We start from the raw sequence: 15574 nt of genomic DNA on the forward strand, positions 1-15574 counted from the left end.
ATACACTATCTAATTTTAGTAATATAACTTCTTATTTATATAATTTTGACAAAATCTACTCTTTATTATAGTTTATGAGCACTTTAGCTCTTGTATTCAAATTTATCATAATTTTAGTTAACCCATACTCTTTGTTTCCTTGATAACTCATTTCTTTTTGGCTAAACAATTTTATGGACTAAGAAATTAAGATTCTTTAAAAATTTGTAAAGATTTATGTATTTTTATTTTCCATGCTTGAGTGTTTGCCTGCATGATAAGTGCACCACATGCATGCAGTGTTCATAAAGGCCAGAAGAGGGCACAAAATTCCCAAGAACTGGTGTTACTGATCTTTGTTAGAAGCCTTATGAGTGCTGGGAACTGAATCTGGCTGTCTGCAAGAGCTATCAGTGTTCTGTAACTGCTGAGTCATCAGTCCATCCATAGAAACTGTTTGACTCTTAAAACTAACAGATACTGCTACACGAAAAGATTTGATCTAGTTTCCTTGGTTACTGTAATGTTTTTAAAGCTTAATACTATAGCTGCTCTATAAATGACTACAATTATTTTTGAACTATAAATTATAGTGTTATTTTAGATATATTTTCTATAAGACTTGAGAATCTTCATTTAATTGATATACATCAGGTTATTCAATTATGACAATTAAATCTCAATATTTTCCAATTTTCTGAAAACTACTTCATAAAACACTTTCATGCAATATATAATGAGTCAATTTTTTTTTGAAGTCCAATATATGGTTCAACTGTTCAAAAGAAGTGTTGGATTTATAACCTGAGTTCTTGCTTTTAAGAAAGTGATAGCACTTGAAGAATCTGCTAAATCAGGACACCTGTGTGCAAACTGTTGTCTTCCTAATGTTAGGTCCAGCTCTATCACATCTTGGGCTTTTGTTTATCCACTTTCCTTTCCTCCATTTTGTTCCCCTAAAGAGTTTCACTTCTGCTATCAATTTATACATATGCACATGATTTCATGTAACATAACATCTAGGACCCATGAAACAGAAGCTGTGTGGTATTTGTCATTCTGAGACTCAGAAATTAAATTAGTCAATGAAAGAGACGAGGTAAATCATTAAGGGAATAGTTTAGATCTAATTGGGTAAATGAATATGGTTATGCAGCAATAGTCATTATAAGTTATATATATATATGTATATGTATATATACACATACATTGTATGAATGTCAGAAAAATTCAATTAATTATTAAGTCAAATATCAATTAACATTAAAAAACTACAAATTGCCATATCAATTACGATCTGAGTAACTGGTTGTTATTGGAGACAATTATGCATGATGCTTCTTATCATCTAGCTCTGTGTGTACATTTTTTCAAATTAAGATCCTTTCTAATACATCATCAAACTCTAAACTCTGAATAAAAGTCATATTTATGACACTAAATTTTTATTTCCCTAAATTATATGTAGAAGAAAGCTGTCAGCTTTGAATATCTAAAACCTACTTTCAACAATTTAGAAAAAAAATTTATTGTAAGTCAATATAGTGTTTTCTTAATCATCTGTTGTAAAACTATTTTCTTAAATTAATTCCTTCCCATTTATAAGAAATTGAGAAAAATATCTGAAGTAATGTTTCTTTAAGTTCATGTAAGGTTTTACAAATACGTGTCTTCCAACTACGCATATTATGGTGTATATAAATGCTTTTGAGAATAAAAATAACTATTTTATTTTAATAATTGCCTGCTTTACGCGATTGCAGTTTAACTATTACTACTGCTTCTATTAAGAGAGAAATAAAATCTGGGTCACAGGGAGTCAACAGTGCAGTATCAAATCGATTTCAAAATTATTTCTTATTAATTTTATGGTCACAAGATGAGGGTGACTATTGAAGTAGTGAAAAGAACCTTATTCCCTTTATGTTATTTCTTGATCTTCAAATTATTTCCTTGAAAGGGTACTGTCATAAACTTCCATATCAGAAGTATAAGAAAGTTTACTGGGAATTTTTTTAAAGGCAAAATTTTGTGTACTTTACATTGATTTAAGGTGGTATTCATAGTTCTGGGAAAGCAATGAGTGAGTTACCATTTTGAACTATTTCTAGCAGCAAACAGTCAACAGATATGGACTATCAGCAATAGCTAATTCTGTAAATGCTCTTTCTATTCCTAACAACATTATAAACTTATTTATCTTAAAATTTCTATTAATTGCAACTATCAAGAAAATGTGTTTTCATAATATTTGGATAAGGTTCAGAGGTATAAAGAATGGCCCTCTTAGAAAGTGTGCCACATGTGCATATCTGAAATAATGCATTTAATGATCACAATCCACAAGGTATGTCACAAATTTCTTCAAACTCAAATGAAACTTCAAAAACACAAAAATGTACTTGTGAAAAGGCCAGCTGTGTGGAATGATGCTGACTGAGCCCACCATTGGATTCATGACCTGTTGCTTTCTTAGGACGGCTTCTTCATCCTGATTATTAAAGTCACAGCAGGAAGTGACTATGTCTGCCTAATGCCTCCCATGGATTCAATTGAGTTTAATTAGTATATGGAAAAGAAACAGGAAAAGTTGATAAATTGATCCTTAGCACTTCCTAAAGTTATTAAACTATCAAATCATGGGCCAGAAATATGAACTAGTAACTCAACGTAATTTTTTTCAAATAACTTGTTTGATAATGAAAGCAGTCTCATATATAATGAGTTATGCTACTTAGTGTATGATCTCTTCATCCATCTTTTTTACTAACACTGATAGTGTATGACAGAAGTGACTTCTCACCATCATCTCAGTAAGTTTATAAATGAGAAGACATAAAATTTATGTATAAATAAATGAACATAGAATAACAAGTTTTGCCTTAAAATAATGACAAAATCAATATGCATTAATTTTAAAAGTAAGTATTTCAAATTAAAAATCCTAACTTGGTGGACACAGTTGAGTTGTACAATCTATGTCTGACATTCCTCAATCTCTGTGTTAAATCTGAAAAACATAAACATAAACACATGCATGTACACAAAAAATTAAAAAGAATATTACTGTGTTAAACAAAATATGAGTTCAGAAAAGAAAAATATAAAGAAGAAAGTGATCCTTTCAAAAGTAAATTTAACTTATGCTATTCTAAAAAAGCTAGAGAAATAAACATGAGTCACATGAAGAGAAAATATGTTTATTATATGTATTAGCAAATCTCAACTACAGCAATAAGACAAGAAAAAGAAATAAAAGGGATATAAGTGAAGGTTTGGTGGTGCATGCTTTTAATTATAGCACTCAGGAGTCAGAGGCCTCCAAATCTATGAGTCAAGACCTGTCTGGTTTATGTAGGGAGTCCCAGGCCAACAGACTAGGAGACTTTGATGTTTACCCATTTGACAGAGGATTAGTCTATGAGGAACTTTCAAACTAATTGGCAAAAACTTTTATCAATAAGTGGTTAATAAAATGAACAGACAAATGGGAAATAACTATGAAAAAAATTTCAACATCCTTAGCCTTCACAGAGATGCAAATCAAAATTACTTCTAGAGTTCCTTATATAGAAGTCCCTCACATAAACTAAATTAAAATTTTCCCATGACCCAGACATACTACTTTGTAGTATAAATCCAAACAAGTCTAAGACAACAAATCACATAGATAATCGCATACCCATATTTGTTTCTGTATTATTCAAAACAGCCAGGTTATGAAATGAGTCAAGATTTTCACAAAGACACAATAAGAAAATGTGGAACATGTACATCAGAATGGAGTTTTGTTTGAAATAAAGGCAAATGAAATTACTTCATTTACTTGAAAATCAATTCAACTGGATTTACTCATATTAAGTTAAATAAGTAAGATGCAGAAAGACCAGTGTCTGTGCTTTGTTCTTTATTGGTTCTATAATTTTCACAGACATTATATAGTTATATAGATAGATATAGATATAGATATATGAAGTCATATATAAATATATACCTTAAATGTATGTGTTTGAGAGAGAGGCAGAGACAGATATATATATAGAGAGAGAGTGTGTGTGTGTGTGAGAGAGAGAGAGAGAGAGAGAGAGAGATCAAAGCAAAAGGAAGAATAGAGGAAATGAGGAGACTAGTGGGAATACACAGTGAAGAGGGCCTTAAAGGGGAAGGAATGGAAAGGTGGTCAATATGGTTAAAACATATGACCATACTCAATTACATGGAAATAAATTATGTACATGAAACACAATATTATGTACAATGAATAAATATTGCTTAAAATAGAAAAATAAGAAAAACTTACATCTTGAGTGTTCTATAAAATATATTCCAAATATATACTGAGACAATCCAATTTGCAAATTTGGATTGGAGGGAAGAGAATTCCCTGAAAAATAGTCAAAAGGTTGGTGGAAGTAATATCCTTGTAAATCTTGATATTGGCAATGTTTCCTGGATACATGTTTATGAAAAGATTTATTGAAATGTGAAAGCATTTTATTTGTTATTCTTAATAAGATTATTCTAATATTAGTATTATGTAATAAGCAAACAAGATTTGTAAGCCTTCATTAAATGAATGATTTCTTCTGAGTAAATGTGGTTGATCAGAATAATATAGCTATTTAATATTCCTTATTATTCATCACTGTCTTACATAGACATGACATGTGTAATGTTAATGTCTCATTTCTGTGTGTTAATATTGCCATTATTAAACATATTCATATTCTATTTTGACATTTTCCATATATTTAAAAACATTTATTTTTAACTGTAACACAAGGATTAAAATTATATCAGTGTGATTCCATGGAATGTTCTGATATGTTGATGCATTGCAAGATTTTACCTCTTATGTATATGTGTATGGTGTGCATGCATGAGTTTGTGGGGTGTGCATCCTTATGTGTATGTGTGTTTACATGTGTATGGGAATGCATGGGTTTGCTAATACATATGTGTGCATGTCCAGGTGAAATATTTACAGAGGGAGTTTTCCTTGTTGCTTTCTGCCTTATTCAATGATGCAAGGCCTCTCAAGTGAACCAAGATTCTTCCAATATGGTTATTCTCCTAACCACCTTGATCTGGAGGGTGCCAATATCTGCCTTTTAAGCCCTGGAATTACAACCAGGCTGCCACGCAGGGGGTGCCAAATTCAGTCTTCACACTTGCACATATTCAGGCTGGTGCTTTAACCACTGAGCCAGTACAGCATAATGTTTAAGAAGATTAAGCAAGCTTATGCCCTCAAACCTTTATTATTTCTACTCGGTTAAGGTCTCTAAAGAACATTCTTATAACTTTTAGGCGTGTACAGTATGTCACTGTTATCAAAATCATATATGGTTTAGTGATGGAGAACTAAAGTTGCTGAGCATTTTTAAACATTACTCAGCCATTTGTATTTTATCTTTTAGGATTGCTCTGTTTAGTTCAGTATATGGTAATTAACACAGAGATCCACAATTGGTTAAGGGCTACAGAAAAACAGATTTCTGAATGCTCAAGCCTATTTGGGAGAGCTGTATCACTTTGTCCTCCAAAGGCTCAGGGATTATTCTGAATTAGAAGGAGAAATATTATGAGTGTGTGAGACAGTGGAAGACTACAATAAAACAGTGTTTTCCGTACCCACGAGTCAGTTGTACATATGAATTCACAGCAATTATGGCAGTATTCACAAGACTGTGCAAGCTCAAGCCAGACAAAATCTCAGCATGAAGGTATAAGTGGGTATACAATAGGTGTGCAACTATTAAGAGTTGACAGTTCCCATTAGAAGGAGAGTCCATTTTCTTTAGGGGTGGAGGATAACTCTTGGCAGGTTGACCAAACTCCAGGGAATGATCACAAGAACAAATGGGCAGGACAAACTAGGCTTAATGGGTTTCCATTTTTTATTAAAGTTATAAAATTATTATTTTCTTTTTAAATTTTATTTAATAACCATATAATTAGTAGAAGTAGTCCATTACAACAGCATTGACATAGTCAACAACAGTTTTCAGAGCAATGATGCATCTCTTTAAAAATTGGCTGTAATTTTTGGGTTCACAGAGTTGAATTAAATTAATACAGTTATACATTATTGTAATCAGTATAAACCCTATAAGACATAATATTGAATGAGGTTTTAACCTTTTAAAAAGATATCCATTTCATTTTAGAATATACTACTAGCACTGGGGAACAGCTGGGGGCACTGACAACACAATGGAGAGTAACAGGGATGACAGAGTATATGGGCTCCAGTGGGTGGGGGGGGTACCATTTGGAATGTGGGTATAAAAATGAATAAGATTATATGGGATGTTCTGTATGAAATACACAAAAAGGTCAATCAATTTAAAAAATGAGTTATATTTGAGAAAGAAACATAAAATTTTGCTTCATGTTAATTAGTAGACATAAAAATATTACCATTGAAATCTACCTGATGAATTTATATCCATGCTCATGGTTTCCTTTGTTTTGAATTTTTGCACAGTGTTAGATGGTAGGGAAGGCAGGTTGATCTGGCATTAGGTTGAGGGAGAGAGGGGTGGGTTTGATCACAATACACTGCAAGAAATTGTCAAATAATAGATAAATAGAAATAAAATTATAGGAAGAAAAAATTTCTATAATTTGTTTATTCACTGTAAGTTATTCCACACATATTTGTACCAACTTAAATCTGCAGGTGGTTATAAATTTGTGAAGCTTATTACTTGAAGTTAGTGCAAGCACACCACCTGAGGTGACGGTCGATTTGCTGAGGTTGTTCCCTGGGAAACTGAATGTCTTTATCATTTCCTGAGTACAAAGAGGGGGAAGAGATATGGCAGTATTGTATATACCAGAAAACTTAGTGGAAAACTGTGTTCTTGCTTATGTCTTGAGCAAATACACTTGAAGTTCCAATAAGACTAAGTACTGGTGAGCATGCTCAGTTTCATGATTAGCAAGCATGGGTAACAAATCATGTGATGAAGTCGTTTTGGCTGGATTCTGGTACTCCATAGCTTAGAGTTGAGTTCATCTTTATAACACAACAGTAGTTACTTCTCAGTAAAATATAAAAATTCTGGAACAGGAAGTTTTTATAAAATTCTAGAGTCAAATTCTGATTCTTTGGTGAGCAATTGTTTAAATCTCTGTGGAACATTATTGTCTGCCACATAAAGATCTTGCAACATTGAATTACATTCAGAATTTTTTGCTTTATCACCTATAAAGCTTGTAGCCACCTATTAGGTAGGTTGCATAAAAGTGAAAAATGTATTTTAAGTATTCCGAGGGAGTCATTGGGTATCATGCTAAAGTAGATACCAAAGAATATATAAGCACTGTCTCTTCATGTGAAAATCAGTATTCTGGAATACTCAGAGTTCTGCTACTCCACAAACATCAACTTTTATATAAGTACTGAAATATTTATATTCTTTCTTCACATTCTACCATGCATGGAACGTTCGGAGACTTCTGGTGTATTTGTTAGTCTCCATTCCTCAGCATTCTATAGCTTCATGCTTATCAACACAAAATCAAGTGTGTTACACTGTGGAACTAATATATAATAAAAATCATTCTGCCATTGTAGACTTAATGATTCAGGATGAACTTGAATCTGTCGCCACCAGGTTGCAGCAAACAGCCACTATTGCTCTCTGCTTTTTGGGCCAGGTCAGAAAATGTGAAAGACTGCAGGTTGCTTTGGTCCGAACAATAGAAGCATTCCTTCCCTGAATATCAATTTTTCTCAATAAACAATCATTCTTTCTACAAATCAAGGAGGTTTAATTATGGTGAATTTGTGTAATAGTGTCCCTAATGGTACTTTCAAGAAGAGGTGTAGATAAATATGAGAGAATTGATTCAAGATTTCCCTCATCATGTTTAGATTGTTACGGCTACATATGAAAAAATTTAGAGGCTTTAAATATTACTCATCTGTAGTTTTCAAATGTTCCTTAAAATAACTCAACATCATCAGTTACATCCATGTCCAGCTATATGCCAACAACTGCTCTCATCTTTCTGCTTGTTTATAGCAGCACTTGATTTACAACCATCAACATATTTACTCCTTTCGATTCTGTGAACTTACATCCATGGCAGCCTCTCTTACTCATATCAGTAGCCCATAAACGACTGCTGTTACAGAGTTTTGAAAGATTTCTGGTGCTGCATTTTAGGACTTTGTTTCACACTGCAACTTAAACTTTCATATTAAAACTAAAACTTTCACATTTTTCTGAAAGTTTCATTGTTTGGCACCTTTGATATTGAAAATACTTTGTATAGCTGTTCCTTCCTAAACAGAATATCAGTCAGATCATATTTTAGTTACATTGCATAGCTGTGACTAAATATCTAAACAAAGCAATTTTAAAAAGAGGAAAGATGTATATTGGCTCAAAGTTTCAGGGGATTTAGTTACTGGCTGCCTGGTTTTATGCAGCTTGGTAAATTGTCATGGTGGTTTAATCATGCAGCAGAGGATAATTTTCCACTTATTGGCAGACAGGAAACAGAAAGAGTTGGAGGAGACGTGGATCAAAGTAAAACCTAAAAAGTCATGATTTAACATATTCAGTCAGTAACACACTCCAGAGCAAGAATACATCTCTTTCACAAGTGGCTGCAGGTTTCTAGGTTCACAGTTGAGTTAATACAGTTATACAACATTTAACTCAGTATAAGCCCTGTAAGACATAAAATTGAGTGAGTTTTTAACATTTAAAAAAGATCTCCATTTCATTTTAGAATATATTGTTCCTTGCAGAGAGACTCATTGTTTTTGCTACTAACATTGAGATGTTGGCACATGCACCTCTAATCTGTATGCATTGAATATCATTAGTCATAATCGGTTGCACTTGGACCTTTGGCACCTGTGTACGTCTATGAAGTCATTGGGTGGATTTCAATGGTAATGTTTATCACCTCTACTAATTAACGTGACATAAATTTCCATTCTTCCTCCTCAAATATAATACAGTTTTTTAAAATTGTTGATTTTTTTGTATGTGTGTATTACACAGAACATCCCAAACCATCTTATTCGACTATACACCCATTTCCCAGATGAAAAACTCCCATAGCCTCCCTCCCGCCACTAGTGCCCTTATACTCTGATATCCCTGCTACTATCTTCTGTGTTGTCAGCACCCCAGCCAATCCCAACTACTTGCCCTTCTGTTGAATCTAGTCAACCTATCTAGAGGTCTTTGTTTTAGGAGGATCAGCTGTTCCTCTTCTAGCAGCAATCAGTTGTCAATACTCCTTTAGATAAGATTAGGGTCTGCTGTTCATTTTCCCAGTTCTATGCTGGGTTACTATTTCGGAGTCCCTTGTTCACCCTGGCCAACAATTAAAAAGAAGGTATCTCCTATCTGGTATTGTTGCTTGTTATGTAGCCTTTAGCTATACGAACGGACTCTTAAGAAATTATATTGATTCCTTTAATCTTTGATTATACTTTCCTTTTGGGTGTTTAAGGCCATACACTGGGCCCTGATAAACCAATTTATTTTTACTCTTAAGGTCATTTGAGGATCTGTTCCTCAGGGGTCACATGGGCTTGGGACAAGCCCCTGGCTCCTTTCCTTTACCAGTTCTTCCAATGTGAAGATAAGTCAAAGGTCCTGCTTGACCATGGCTGTCTTTGCATGGAAGCACAGAGGAAGTGATTCCTCTGTGCTGATACTCCTCTTTGTAGACTGGAAAATGGCTCAAGTCCATCTGGTGCGGTCTCCTTGGCTTCCTTGATCAAGTGGACAGGTGACCCACCACAATTACAGGACATTTTGAGAGATGCTCATAGTCCCCTGGAACTAGTTGACCTAGGAGAGAAAGGAGAAAAAACTGTCCTTTATGTCCCTCTGACCAAATTAGTATAGGCCTCAAAGTATGCCTGTTAAACATCCAAGAAGGTTGGTTCCACCAGTCTGGTACTTCTAATTACTGTGTGCCATAGATGAATCTTGGTCGAAGAACAATCGTTCTCAGATAAACCTTACCTAGACATATATTTCTTGATCTGCTATGTATAATTTTTCAGTAGGTTGTAAGAGTAATATGGCTCCCTCTGGTTTTCAAAACTAGCTAGGCATTATTTATCTCTCACATTGTCTCACCCCCCCACCATAGTTTTCCCACTTAAGGTGCCCCCATTTTCCCCTTTTCTTCCTTAATAATACCCTTCTCCTATGGTCCTACCACTCTTGAGCTCCTTTTTCCCCCTTATAACCTAAGTTCCTGTATACCCTTTCATCTCCCCTCGTTAAACTAACCCAATTTTTCTCCATATCTCCCTTATTAAGGCCTGTTTCCTATTGTTCTTCTCTTTCAGGTTCTTTCTTTTCCTTTACCTCCCTGGTTCCTTTCCATTATCCTTGTTCCTGTAGTTATGTCTAGATACGTACTCTCTTATCAGGGTTTGGTTCTAGGATCCACAAATGAGGGAGCACAGATATCGATTTTTTTTTCTGAGTCTTTGTTACTTCACTAAGTACAACAGTTTCCAGTTCCATCCATTTACCTGCAAATTTCATGATTTCATCTTTCTTTGCTGCTGAGTAAAACTCCATTGTATAAATGAACCACATTTTCATTATCCACTCATCAACTGAGGGACACTTAGGTTGCTTCCATCTCTTAGCTATTGTGAAAAGAGCAGCAACAAACATGGAAGTACAAGTGTCTCTGCAATAGGATAAGTTCTTTTGGCATATGCCAAGGAGTGGTATAACTGGGTCAAATGGTAGGTTCATTTGTAGTTTTTTAAGCGTTCTTCACACTGCATTCCATAGGGGTTGAACAAGTTTGCAACCCCACAAGCACTGGATGAGTGTTCCCTTTCCCGACATCCTCTCCAACATTTAGTATCATTTGTTCTCTTGATCTTAGCCAGTCTGACTGGGGAAAGATGAGATCTTAAAGTGGTTTTAATTTGCATTTCCCTAATTATTAATTATGTTGAACATCTTTTAAGATATTTCATAGACATATTTGCTTCTTCTTTTGAGAACTCTCTGTCCAACTCCCTAGCCCATCTTTTAATTAGGTTGTTTCTTGTCTGGATTCTATGTTTTTTGCTATTGTTACATATTCTGGATATTAAACCTCTGTCGGATGTGTTGCTCTTAAAGATTTTCTCCCATTCTGTGGGTATTCTGATGGCTTCCCTGGTTTCCTCCTTTGATATACAGAAGCTTTTTAGTTAAAAGAGGTCCCATTTGTTAATTCTTGCCCTTGTTTACTGAGCAATTGACGTCCGATTTACAAAATCCTTTCCTACACATATATCTTGTAGGTTTTTCCCAATGTTTTCTTATAACAGTTTCAGAGTTTCCAGCTTTACACTGAGGTCTTTGATCCCTTTAGAACTGACTTTTGGGCAAAGTGAAAGATAGGGGTTTAGTATCATTCTTCTACAGGTGCAGATCCAGATCTAGTTTTGCCAGCACTATTTGTTGAACATGCTGTCTTTCCTCCAGTGAATATTTTTGGCCCCTTTCTCAAATATCAGGTGGCTGAAATCGTATTTACTCATATTTGGGTCTTCAAAATTGTTGCATTGATCTATGGGTCTATTTTGGGGCAAGTACCATGTTTTTTTTTTTTTTTTATGACTATAGCTCTGTATTACAGCTTAAAATCTGGAATAGTAATCCTCCCTGCATTGCTCTTAGTGCTCAGGGTTGTTTTGGCTATCCGAGGTCTTTTGTGCTTCCATATGAATCTTGGGATGGTTTTTTCCAATTCAGTGAAAAATGTCATGGGGATTTTTATTGGCATTGTATTGAATCTATAAAAAACTTTTGGTAGAATGATCGTTTTCACAATATTAATTCTTCCAATCAATGAGCATGGGTGATCCTTCCATCTTCTGATGTCTTCCTCAATCTCTTTCTCTAATGATTTCAAATTTTCATTTTAGAGCTCTTTAATATCTTTGGTTAGATTTATTCTGAGATTTTTTTTTTTTTGCATCTATTGTGAAGGGGAATGTTTCCATGTGCTCTGTCTCTGATTGCTTGTTATTGGTATATAGGAAGGGTACAGACTATTGCAGGTTAATTTTGTAACCTGCCACTTTACTGAACTTTATAACAATTTCTAGGAGTTTTCTGGTTGAATTTTTGGCATCTCTTACGTATAATATCATATCATCTGCAAAAAAGGATAATTTGATCTCTTCTTTTCCAATTATTACTCCTTTAATTTCCTGTTCTTGTCTTACTACTCTTTCAAGAGTTTCAAACACCATGTTAAAGAGAAGAGGAGATAGTCGACAGCCTTGTCTGGTTCCTAATTTCAATGGGAATGCTTCCAGGTTTTCTCCATTTAGAATGATGTTGGCTCTGGGTTTGTTATATATGGCTTTAATTATGTTGAGGTATGTTCTCTCCAGTCCAATTCCATCTAGGACTTTGAACATAAATGCATGTTCAATTTTGTCAAAGGCCTTCTCTGCATCTATTGAGATGACCATGTGGCTTTTGTCTTTGAGCCCATTTACATGATTTATGAATTTTATTGACACGTATATTGAACCATCCCTGCATCTCTGGGATAAAGCTGAATTGATCATGGTGGATGATCTTTTTGGTGTGTGTCTGTATGTGGTTTGCCAGTATCTTGCTGAGAATTTTTGCATCTATGTTCATTAAGGATATGGGTCTATAGTTTTCTTTTTTGGTTGTATCTTTACCTGGCTTTGGTATTAGAGTGATGCTGGCTTCATAGAAGGAATTTGGAAGTTCTCCCGCCATTTCTATCTTCTTGAATAAATTAAGTAGTATTGGTGTTGTTCTTCTTTAAATGTCTGATAGAATTCTGCTCTAAATCCATCTGGTCCTGGGCTTTTTTTTTAGTAGGGAGGTTTTGTATTACTGTTTCAATTTCTTTTTGTGATATGGGTCTGTTTAATCTGTTAATGTCTTCTTGGCTTAGTTTTGGTGTATCCCATGCCATTAGATATCTGTCCATTTCCTTTAGGTTTTCAAACTTAGCATTAAGGGTTTTAAAGTATTCCCTTATTATATTCTGTATCTTTCTGGTGTCTATTGTGATGTTTCCCCTATCATCTCTGATTTTGTTGATTTGGAGGTGCTCTTTCTTTCTTTTGGTTAACTGGGCTAGCGATCTGTCAATCTTGTTTATTTTTACAAAGAACCAGCTCTTGGAATTGTTGATTCTTTGTATTGTTTTCTTTGTTTCAATTTCATTAATTTCTGCTCTGATTTTTGTTATTTCTTCTTGTCTGCTGGGATTGAGTTTCATTTATTGTTGCCTTTCCAGAATGCTTAGTCACAATATTGTCATTTATTTGTGTTCTTTCTGATTTTTTGTAATGTAGGCACTTAGAGCTATAAACTACTCTCTTAGGACTGCTTTTAAAGTGTCCCAGAGGTTCTGTTGTGTTTTGATATCCTTTCTGTTTAATTCCATACTTTTATTTCTTTCTTAATTTCTCTTTTGACCCATTCATCATTCAGGAGTGTGTTGTTTAATCTCCATGTGTTCATGTGGTAATTAGGGTTTCTTCCTGTGTGGATTGTAAGCTTTATTGCCTTGTGGTCTGATAGAATGTATGGTTTTATTTCAGTCCTTTTGTATTTGTTGAGGCTTGTTTTTGCCCCAGTATGTGGTTGATTTTGGAGAATGTTCCACGGGGTTCTGAGTAGAAAGTATGTCCTTTGGTGCTTGGGTGGAATACTAGGCACATGTGTGTTAAGTCCATTTGATATATGGTATTGTTTAATTCAGATGTCTCTCTGTTAACTCTCTCCCCTGTTGACCTATCTAATTGAGACAGTGGGGTATTGAAGTCCCTTACTCTTAATGAGTTGGGATTAATCTTGGTCTTAAAGTACTGTAGTATTGTTTTTATGAAGTTGGGTGCATCAGAGTTTGGTGAATATATGCTCATGATTGTAATATCATCTTGATTTATTGTTTCTTTGATCAGAATGAAGTTGCCTTATTTGTCTCTTCTGTTTAGTTTTAGTTTAAATTCTATTTTGTCGGGTATTAGAATTATTACACCTGCTTTTTTTTCAGTACCATTTGCTTTGTATATTTTTTTCCCATCCTTTCATGTTAAGATAGTCTCTGTCCTTGAAAGTGAGATGGGTTTCTTCCAAACAACATAAAGATGGGTTTTATTTCTTATCCCATTCACCTAATCTGTGTCTTTTGACTGGGGAGTTAAGTCCATTAATATTTAAAATTATTAATGTAAGATGAGCACTGAATCCTGTCATTTTTATTTCTATTTACATTCATGATGTAGCTGTACTTTTCCACAGTTATACCTTCATTGAATTCCTTTCCACCACTCCTTGGTTATAGCCATTCCTTTCTTCAGCTCTTTGTATTGCTTCCAGAACTCTCTGAAGTGCTGGGTTGTGGACATAAATTCTTTCATTCTATTTATGTCATGGAATATTTTTCTTTCCCCTTCTACTATAATGGACATTTTGGATGGGTACAGTAGTCTGGGTTGGAATCTGTGGTCATTTAACACTGGGAATACTTTGGTCCAGGCTCTTCTGGCTTTCATAGTTTGCATTGAAAAGTCAGCTGTGATCCTAATGGGTTTTCCTTTATATGTGACTGTTGTTTCTCTTTTGTAGCTTTCAGTATTGTCTCTTTGTTTTGTACATTTAGTGTTTTTACTATGATGTGCTGTGGAGAGTTTCTTTTCTGGTCCTGCCTGTTTGGTGTTCTGTATGCTTCTTGTATTTGTTTGAGTATGTCTAATTTTGGAAAATTTTCTTCCACTATTCTGTTGTAGATCTGGTCCATGGCATTATCTTGGGATTCTTCTTCCTCCTGTATGCCTATGATTTGTAAGTTTGGTCATTTTACAGTATCACACAATTCCTGCATATTCCATTCTTCTGATTTCTTAAATTTTTCATAATCTTTGCTTAAGTGGTCTAGTTCATCCACTTTATCTTCCAGTGTTTATTATTTTTTTCCATTTCATTCGTCCTATTGGTGAGGCTTTCTCCTGCCATTTCTAATTGGGTTATAGAGTTTCATTTCCTTCTTCATTTCAGCCTGAGTGTTCTTAAATATTTCTAACTCTTTTCTGAATTCATTCAGAAATTTATCCCTATCTTCCTTCAGTTCTTTGATTTCTTTGTGTGTTCTTTAAATTCACCGAATTCTTTTATCATGTTTATAATTGTTCTTTTGAGTTCCATGTCCTGTATTATCTCTAAGGGGTTCTCATTGTACTCCTCTAGAGGACTATTTGTATTTGGTAGCGATGTGGTATTTTGGCTTTTCATGTTATTATTTTTTCTCTGTGATTTTGACATGTGAATTTCTTTTTTAGTTTCTGATTCTTGAGTGAGACTTAAGTCTTCCAGTTAAGTTTTGCTTCTTTTTGTGAACTTTATATGTCTTTGTGCTTTACTTTTTGGGCATGAAAGGCTGGTTCCTCTAAGCTTCCAGTTATCTCTTTTTATATTGGATTTTATATTGGAGTGGCCAGATTGCTTTTTTCTTCAGGAGTTCCCAAGGAGGCCCAAGTCATATGAGGATCAAATGTTCTCAGGCTTTCTCCTAAGGTCTGGATCCCTCCAGGATA

The sequence above is a fragment of the Nannospalax galili genome, unplaced genomic scaffold (assembly GCF_000622305.1).
Source record: "Nannospalax galili isolate Female #2095 unplaced genomic scaffold, S.galili_v1.0 scaffold873, whole genome shotgun sequence".
Classification (NCBI taxonomy): Eukaryota; Metazoa; Chordata; class Mammalia; order Rodentia; family Spalacidae; genus Nannospalax; species Nannospalax galili.